This window comes from Arachis hypogaea, chromosome 18 (genome assembly GCF_003086295.3).
Source record: "Arachis hypogaea cultivar Tifrunner chromosome 18, arahy.Tifrunner.gnm2.J5K5, whole genome shotgun sequence".
NCBI classification, from domain to species: Eukaryota; Viridiplantae; Streptophyta; class Magnoliopsida; order Fabales; family Fabaceae; genus Arachis; species Arachis hypogaea.
Window position 1 is genome coordinate 54667799 of NC_092053.1, and position 8203 is coordinate 54676001.

The 8203-nt window shown below is 40.1% G+C and overlaps 1 non-coding gene across 1 annotated transcript; it reads right to left on the minus strand.

The window, feature by feature from the left end:
• Positions 1 to 243: 243 nt before the first annotated feature.
• LOC112773964 (small nucleolar RNA R71) lies at positions 244 to 347 on the minus strand. Its single transcript, XR_003188482.1, has one exon. It is a non-coding gene; the product is annotated as a small nucleolar RNA R71 (small nucleolar RNA).
• Between the last annotated feature and the right edge of the window lie 7856 nt (positions 348 to 8203).

The following is an 8203-nucleotide window of genomic DNA, read 5'->3' on the forward strand; positions in this document are numbered from 1 at the left end:
TGTTCATTTGGTGGGAGTGCTAATGAAGATCCCAACCAACATCTCACAAAATTTCTGAGAATTTGTGACACTGTGAAGTCCAATGGAGTCCAGGAAGATGCCTATAAACTGCTTTTGTTCCCATTTTCACTTAGGGACAAAGCAGCTAAGTGGCTGGAATCATTCCCAAGGGGGAGTCTAACAACATGGGATGAGGTGGAAAGCAAGTTTTTGGCACGTTTCTACCCCCCACAAAAGGTCAATAGGCTTCGATCTGAGGTTCAGACTTTTAGACAACAAGATGGTGAAACTCTCTACGAGGCATGGGAGAGATTCAAGGATTTGACAAGGAAATGCCCACCAGACATGTTCCATGATTGGGTGCAATTGCATATTTTCTATGATGGACTCTCTTATGAATCAAGGAAGGCTGTAGACCATTCATCAGGAGGTTCATTGAACAGGAAAAAGACTGTGGAAGAAGCCATTGAAGTGATTGAGACAGTGGCTGAGAATGAGTACTACTATGCATCAAAGAGGCACAACACTAAGGGAGTCATGGAGCTGAACCATGTTGATACAATTCTAGCCCAAAACAAGGTGTTTGCCAAGCAACTAGCAGAGCTTACCAGGCAATTAGAAACAAAGCAAGTGGCTGCAATACACACACAAGATCAAGAGGAAGTAAGCATTGAAGGAGGTGATTGGGAAGAGGCCAACTATGTGGGAAACCAACAAAGGCAATCATATGATCCACATTCCAACACTTACAACCCAGGATGGAAAAATCACCCAAACTTTGGGTGGGGGAACCAACAAACCCAACCACAAAACCACAAACCTTACAACCACAACCAACATAACAATTCCACATACCAAAACTCCAACCAAAGATCATACCAAGCCACACAAAACACTTACTCCCAACCATCATATCATGGCCAAAATAATCAACCTACCCAACCTAATCCGAACCAACAATTTCAAGATCAATTAAACCGGATAGAAGGAATGCTTGCAACCATGAGTCAAGACATAACCGAATTGAAAGCTTTTAAGGAAGAAGTAAATTCTAACCTGCAAAACCAAGGAGCTGCCATCCAGAAGCTAGAAAATCAAATTTTGTATTTGTCTAAGCAAACCCCTGGGACAAGCGTTTCTCATGCTGCCAAGGCTATTGCAAGGGAAGAATGTAAGGCCATAACCCTCAGAAGTGGAAAGAATCTAAAGGAGATCTCAAAGGAAACCACAGAGGCTGAAGCAAGGGAACATGTGAGAGACAAGGAACAAGGACAATCTTTTACACCGTCCGCAACAAAAGAAAAAGAAAAAGAGGTCCTGAAGCCTTATACACCTAAAGCACCATATCCTCAACGTTTGATGAAAAGTGAAAAAGATGGTCAATTCTCCAGGTTCTTGGAGATTTTCAAGAAGCTCCAAATCAACATTCCGTTTGCTGAGGCAATAGAGCAAATGCCACTCTATGCAAAATTCTTAAAAGAATTAATGACCAAGAAGAGAAGCTGGAGAAATGAGGAAACTGTGTTGTTAACTGAAGAATGCAGTGCCATCATTCAACACAAATTGCCTCAGAAATTGAAGGACCCAGGCAGTTTCCAAATCCCCTGCATCATAGGAGAAGTCATGGTGGAGAAGGCCTTGTGTGATTTAGGGGCCAGCATCAATTTGATGTCTCTAACAATGATGAGAAGAATGAAGATTGAGGAAGCCAAACCAACAAGAATGGCCCTCCAATTGGCAGATCGAACTTTTAAATTCCCTCATGGGATAGTTGAAGATTTGTTGGTGAAAGTGGGAGATTTTATATTTCCTGCTGATTTTGTGGTGTTAGATATGGAGGAAGAAGCCAAAGCTTCAATAATTCTGGGAAGACCCTTCCTAGCTACTGCTGGAGCCATCATAGATGTACAAAAGGGTGAACTCACTCTTAGACTACATGATGAGAAATTGGTGTTTAACGTATTCAAGGCAATGAGCTATCCATCAGAATCACTAAGGGAATGCATGAGGGTGGATGTAGTGGACATTGCAGTACAAGAAACCTTTGAGGAAACAACAAAGGAAGTGGCAGAGGAGGAGTTCACTAAGGACATAGAAGTTAGTGACATCAAGGCTGCTGAAACAACCATGCCAAACATGCCAGAGATAGGGAAAGAAGAGAAGGAAGCACCAAAACCTGAGCTCAAAGCATTGCCCCCTAATCTCAAGTATGCATACTTGGGTAGTGATGAGAGTCATCCTGTTATCATTAGCTCTGCCCTGAGTCAAGAACAGGAAGAAGAATTGATCAAGGTGCTACAAACTCATCAAGATGCCATTGGATGGACCCTAGCCGATTTGAAGGGGATAAGTTCATCTATATGCATGCATAAAATCTTGTTAGAAGAGGATGCTAGACCCTCCATTCAAGCTCAGAGAAGATTGAATCCCGTCATGAAAGAAGTGGTACAAAAGGAAGTCATGAAGTTATGGCAGGCAGGGGTAATCTACCCCATTTCTGATAGCCCATGGGTTAGTCCCATCCATGTAGTTCCCAAGAAAGGTGGCATAACTGTGGTGCCAAATGAGAAGAACGAACTCATACCCACAAGAACCGTCACTGGGTGGAGGATGTGCATAGACTACAGGAAGCTCAATGAAGCCACCAGAAAAGATCATTTCCCACTCCCATTCATGGATCAGATGCTTGAAAGGCTTGCAGGACATGCTTACTATTGCTTTTTGGATGGATACTCAGGCTATAATCAGATAGTAGTTGATCCTAGAGATCAAGAGAAAACATCATTTGTTTGTCCATATGGAGTTTTTGCTTATAGACGCATGCCCTTTGGATTGTGCAATGCACCTGCCACTTTCCAAAGATGCATGCTGTCCATCTTTTCGGACATGATTGAAAAATTTATTGAGGTCTTCATGGACGATTTTTCTGTGTTTGGAGATTCTTTTCCTAGCTGCCTACACCACCTTGCTTTGGTGCTTAAGAGGTGCCAAGAGACTAACCTAGTATTAAACTGGGAAAAGTGTCATTTCATGGTCACAGAAGGAATAGTCCTTGGCCACAAAATCTCTAATAGAGGCATTGAGGTGGACAGAGCTAAGGTGGAACTCATTGAAAAATTACCTCCACCAAGTAATGTCAAGGCAGTTAGGAGTTTTTTGGGACACGCTGGTTTTTACAGAAGGTTTATTAGAGACTTTTCTAAAATAGCCAAACCCTTGAGTAACTTGCTTGTCTCTGATACACCCTTTGTATTTGATAAAAATTGCATGCTAGCCTATGAACTTTTGAAGCAAAAACTTTCCTCTGCACCTATCATTGCCCCACCTGATTGGAACTTACCTTTTGAACTGATGTGTGATGCATCAGACCTTGCTATTGGGGCAGTGTTAGGACAAAGGAAAGACAATTTGGTACATGTGATTTATTATGCCAGTAAAGTCTTGAATGATAACCAAAGGAATTACACTACCACTGAAAAAGAACTCTTGGCAATAGTCTTTGCATTTGACAAATTTAGATCCTATCTCATTGGATCTAAATTCATTGTCTTCACTGATCATTCAACTTTAAAATACTTACTTGCTAAACAAGAATCCAAACCAAGACTTATTAGATGGGTTCTTTTGTTGCAGGAATTTGACATTGAAATCAAAGACAAAAAGGGTGTAGAGAACAAGGTGGCAGACCATTTATCAAGGATACCATGTGAAGAAGGAAGCGCACAAAGCACACATATAAATGAGTGCTTTCCTGATGAACAACTCATGGTAATTCACAAAGCACCCTGGTTTGCAGACATAGCAAACTTCAAGGCCACTGGGAGTTTGCCGTTGGAATTTAACAAGCATCAAAGGAAGAAATTGGTAAATGATGCCAAATACTTCATCTGGGACGAACCATACTTGTTCAAAAAATGTTCCGATGGCATACTCAGAAGATGCATATCAGAGGAAGAAGGAAGGGAAGTCTTATGGGACTGCCATGGCTCCACTTATGGAGGACATTTTGCAGGAGAAAGAACAGCAGCTAAGGTGTTGCAGTGTGGTTTTTATTGGCCCACTATCTTCAAAGATGCAAAGGAACTAGTGAAGCACTGCCATGAATGCCAGAAAGCGGGGAACCTGCCAAGAAGAAATGAAATGCCACAACAATTCATTCTGGAACTTGAATTGTTTGATGTATGGGGGATAGATTTCATGGGACCCTTTCCCTCCTCATACTCAAATAATTACATTCTTGTGGCAGTAGACTATGTCTCCAAATGGGTTGAAGCAATAGCAACTCCAACCAATGATAATAAGGTAGTCATGAACTTCCTCAGAAAACACATTTTTTGCCGTTTTGGGGTTCCAAGAGCAATCATCAGTGATGGAGGAAGCCACTTCTGCAACAAACCATTAGAGTCATTGCTTCTAAAATATGGAGTCAAACACAAGGTAGCCACACCATACCATCCACAGACAAGTGGGCAAGCCGAAATATCTAACAGAGAACTCAAAAGAATCCTGGAAAAGACTGTGGGAACTTCAAGGAAGGACTGGTCGATTAAGCTAGATGATGCTCTTTGGGCATATAGGACAGCTTTCAAAACACCAATTGGAATGTCTCCTTTCCAACTAGTATATGGAAAAGCTTGCCATTTGCCACTGGAGTTGGAGCACAAGGCATACTGGGCCTTGAAACTTTTGAACTTGGACAGCAAAGCTGCTGGAGAAAGAAGGATGTTGCAAATCCAAGAGTTGGAAGAATTCAGACCTGAAGCTTATGAGAATGCCAAAATTTATAAAGAAAGAGCAAAGAAGAAGCATGACAGCAACATAGCCCCAAGGAAATTTGAAGAAGGACAAAAAGTATTGCTTTACAATTCTAGGCTGAAGCTATTTCCAGGGAAGCTAAAATCAAGGTGGTCTGGACCATTCCTTGTCACCAGGGTCTCCCAATATGGACAAGTAGAAATCATGGAAGAAAAGTCACAACGAACTTTCATTGTGAACGGTCAAAGACTCAAACATTACTTGGGAGATGTGGAGGAGAAGGACAAGGTTAAATATCACCTCAACTGAGGAAGCTGACCGTCAAGCTAATGACGTTAAAGAAGCGCTTGTTGGGAGGCAACCCAACCTGAGGTAATACCCTTTTGCTGTTTCTTTATTTGTTTCAATAAAAAGGGTGAAGTAGTTTCTGTGCATTGCAAAGAATTAAGTTTGGTGTTTCACACCAAACAATGAATTCGTGGATCAATAATTCAAAGGGGAATGTGTGACTCTAAGTTTGGTGTTCCACCATAAAGATCAACTGAACACAACAACCTTTGAATTATATGAAAGGAACAACCATTCTAAGCAGTCACAGAAATGCTTAAAACCCTTAGCAGCAACTTCATTCCAAAGAGAACTCAAGGATTCAAAGAACAGAGAAGTAAGTGGGAGACTAAGTTTGGTGTTCACACACCAACTTAAGACTCAGATACCTACCCACACATAGTTGAGCTAACCACTCAAGTGCTTGAGAAGCAAGCAACTTCATCACTCTTTGCAGGAAAGGAAACAAGGATCTTAAAACATGAAGCAACAATTAGGAGAAGAAGGAGAAATCAAAGTGTTTCCTGGCAACAAAGAGAAAACAAGGAATTTCACAAGGTGGTATTGTTCCTTGATAATTCTTTAAAAAGGGCAAACAAAAGCATGCTTGTTCTGGTTTAAACTGTAAATGTTGAATCTTTCTGGAATGTGAAGTTTTTAGTATATTTGTCTGTTTATTGCTTTGAATAAAGTGAATGCCTAGATGTTTGGATATAACCTCACCTTCTTAAACAAGTGCTTGCCATGCTTGTTCTGTTTCCAAAAATAAAAGAAAAGTTTGAACAAAAGTAACTTGGCTCAATTAGTGACAAATCAAGTAGAATTAAGTGGTGGTATGCATGCTTGATTGTTTAAGTCAGATCACTGGAAATAGAGTGTAGAATTATCATTTTTTTGTATAGAAATTGAAAACTGTCTATGGATCTTGATGAATAAATGTCTTTGGCCATGAAAAAGAAAGAAAAAGAAGAAGAAAAAGCCACTGAAAAAGGGCAACCAAAAAGCAAAAAAATTGAGAAAATAAGCTAGGCACCAATGGTTTGAACTTCTGAGACAAATGCCTGTGGTGTTTATGTATTAAGGATATGCTTGGATGAATAGGTTCTGAGGAGTGTTTCAACACTTGGTAACTTGGGTTAACTAACCCGGGATTATCAACCAAAAGTCCATTATCAAGAGCAACCTAAATACAAAACATTTAGTCACACAAAGAGGTGCTGGGCACCAATGTCTCAAGAAGAAATGTGAACCAAAATGCCTAAAGTGGATATGTGTAGTGCACTGATAAGAAAAAGAAAATGCCAAAGGCTTGTGCAACACATGACACTAAGCAAACAAGGAGCAAAGAAGCTCTAAGAAAAAGAAAAGAAAAAACAAAGAAGAGAAAAGTGCCAAGGACATAAGAATAACAAGAGGCCATAGCAGTGTTTGATGGATGCAATGAAAAAGTGATAATTCTACCTGATAAGTATGAAAAAGTGATGCTGCAACTTTCTGCATAAAACCCTTCTGATGAACTTCAAATGCTTGCTAATATAGCCAATGTAATTGCTTTCTGTTTCATACTTTCTTCTCAAATAACTCAGGACTTGCTTAGGGACAAGCAAGTATTAAGTTTGGTGTTGTGATGCCAAGGCATCTTAGGCTAGTTTCACTAGCATTTTTCTGTTAGTTTTAGTTGTTTTATGCATTTTCTTGAGCTTAAAGTAACCAAGAATGGTTAAATGAATAACAAAGCAATGAACCATCCAAACAGTATGATTTTAATGCAAAATCCATGAGTTTTAGTTATATTACTTGAATGCTATGAATGGAAGATTTCTCATGAAATTTTGCAAGACTTTGATGCAATTGTTTGGATGATTTCAGGGAAGAAGAGGCTAAGCAAGGAAGCAACAAAATCAATAAAGGAAGCTTGAATATCACATGTGGAGTTTAAGTTCCAGTTTAAGCCTAAACTGGAGCTTAAACGCCAGAATCAGGAAGGCTAAGAAATGCTGGAATTGAAGTTTAACCTCCAGTTTAACCTTAAACTGGAGGTTAAACGCCAGAATGAAAGTCTCACCAAAGAAGCATTTCCACGTTTAACCTCCAGTTTAACCTTAAACTGGAGGTTAAACGCCAGAAAGGGGAAAAGCACCAGGGAGCCATTTCCACGTTTAAGCTCCAGTTTGACCTTAAACTGGAGCTTAAACGTGTTCGACCAAGTTTCTCCTCCAGGGTTGCTTTCTCCATTTCCACGTTTAAGCTCCAGTTTAACCTTAAACTGGAGCTTAAACGTGTTCGACACCTCCAGGGCTACCTTCTAAGCTTCCACGTTTAAGCTCCAGTTTAACCTTAAACTGGAGCTTAAACGTGTTCGACCTCCAGGGCTACCTTTCTCAGCTTCCACGTTTAAGCTCCAGTTTAACCTTAAACTGGAGCTTAAACGTGTTCGACCTCCAGGATGCCTTCTTCCATTTCCACGTTTAAGCTCCAGTTTAACCTTAAACTGGAGCTTAAACGTGTTCGACCTCCAGGGCTGCCTTTTCTATTTCCACGTTTAAGCTTCAGTTTAACCTTAAACTGAAGCTTAAACGTGTTCGACTATATTACCCTCCAGGGCTGCCTTCTTCCATTTCCACGTTTAAGCTTCAGTTTAACCTTAAACTGAAGCTTAAACGTGCTTCCACAAAAGGCATCACTGGAAGTGTCTGGCGTTTAAGCTGCAGTTTAAGCTTAAACTGCAACTTAAACGCCACTCTTGGAAAAGGTTTCTGGGCCAAAAATATTGCGGTTTAAGTTAGTATTTGAGCACAAACATTAACTTAAACTTACTCTGGTATGAAACCCAATTGAATATCATGGTTTATGGGATTGGGCCTGAAGGATTGATGAGTCTGAAATTTCAATTTATTGAGTCATGTGTCATTATTTGATTATCACTAAGTTGGCTCAATGAATGTTACAGAATTTGGATCAACAGCCTCATCAAGATTATGGATCATAAACCCAAGGCAAAAGGAAAGCAGGGAGAAGCCTCAAAGCCCAAGAAACACAACAGAAGCTCAATATAGAAAGTGTATAAATAGGATAGAATTTAAGTTAGATGGGCATTGGAACTTTTACCTTTTCATTTAGC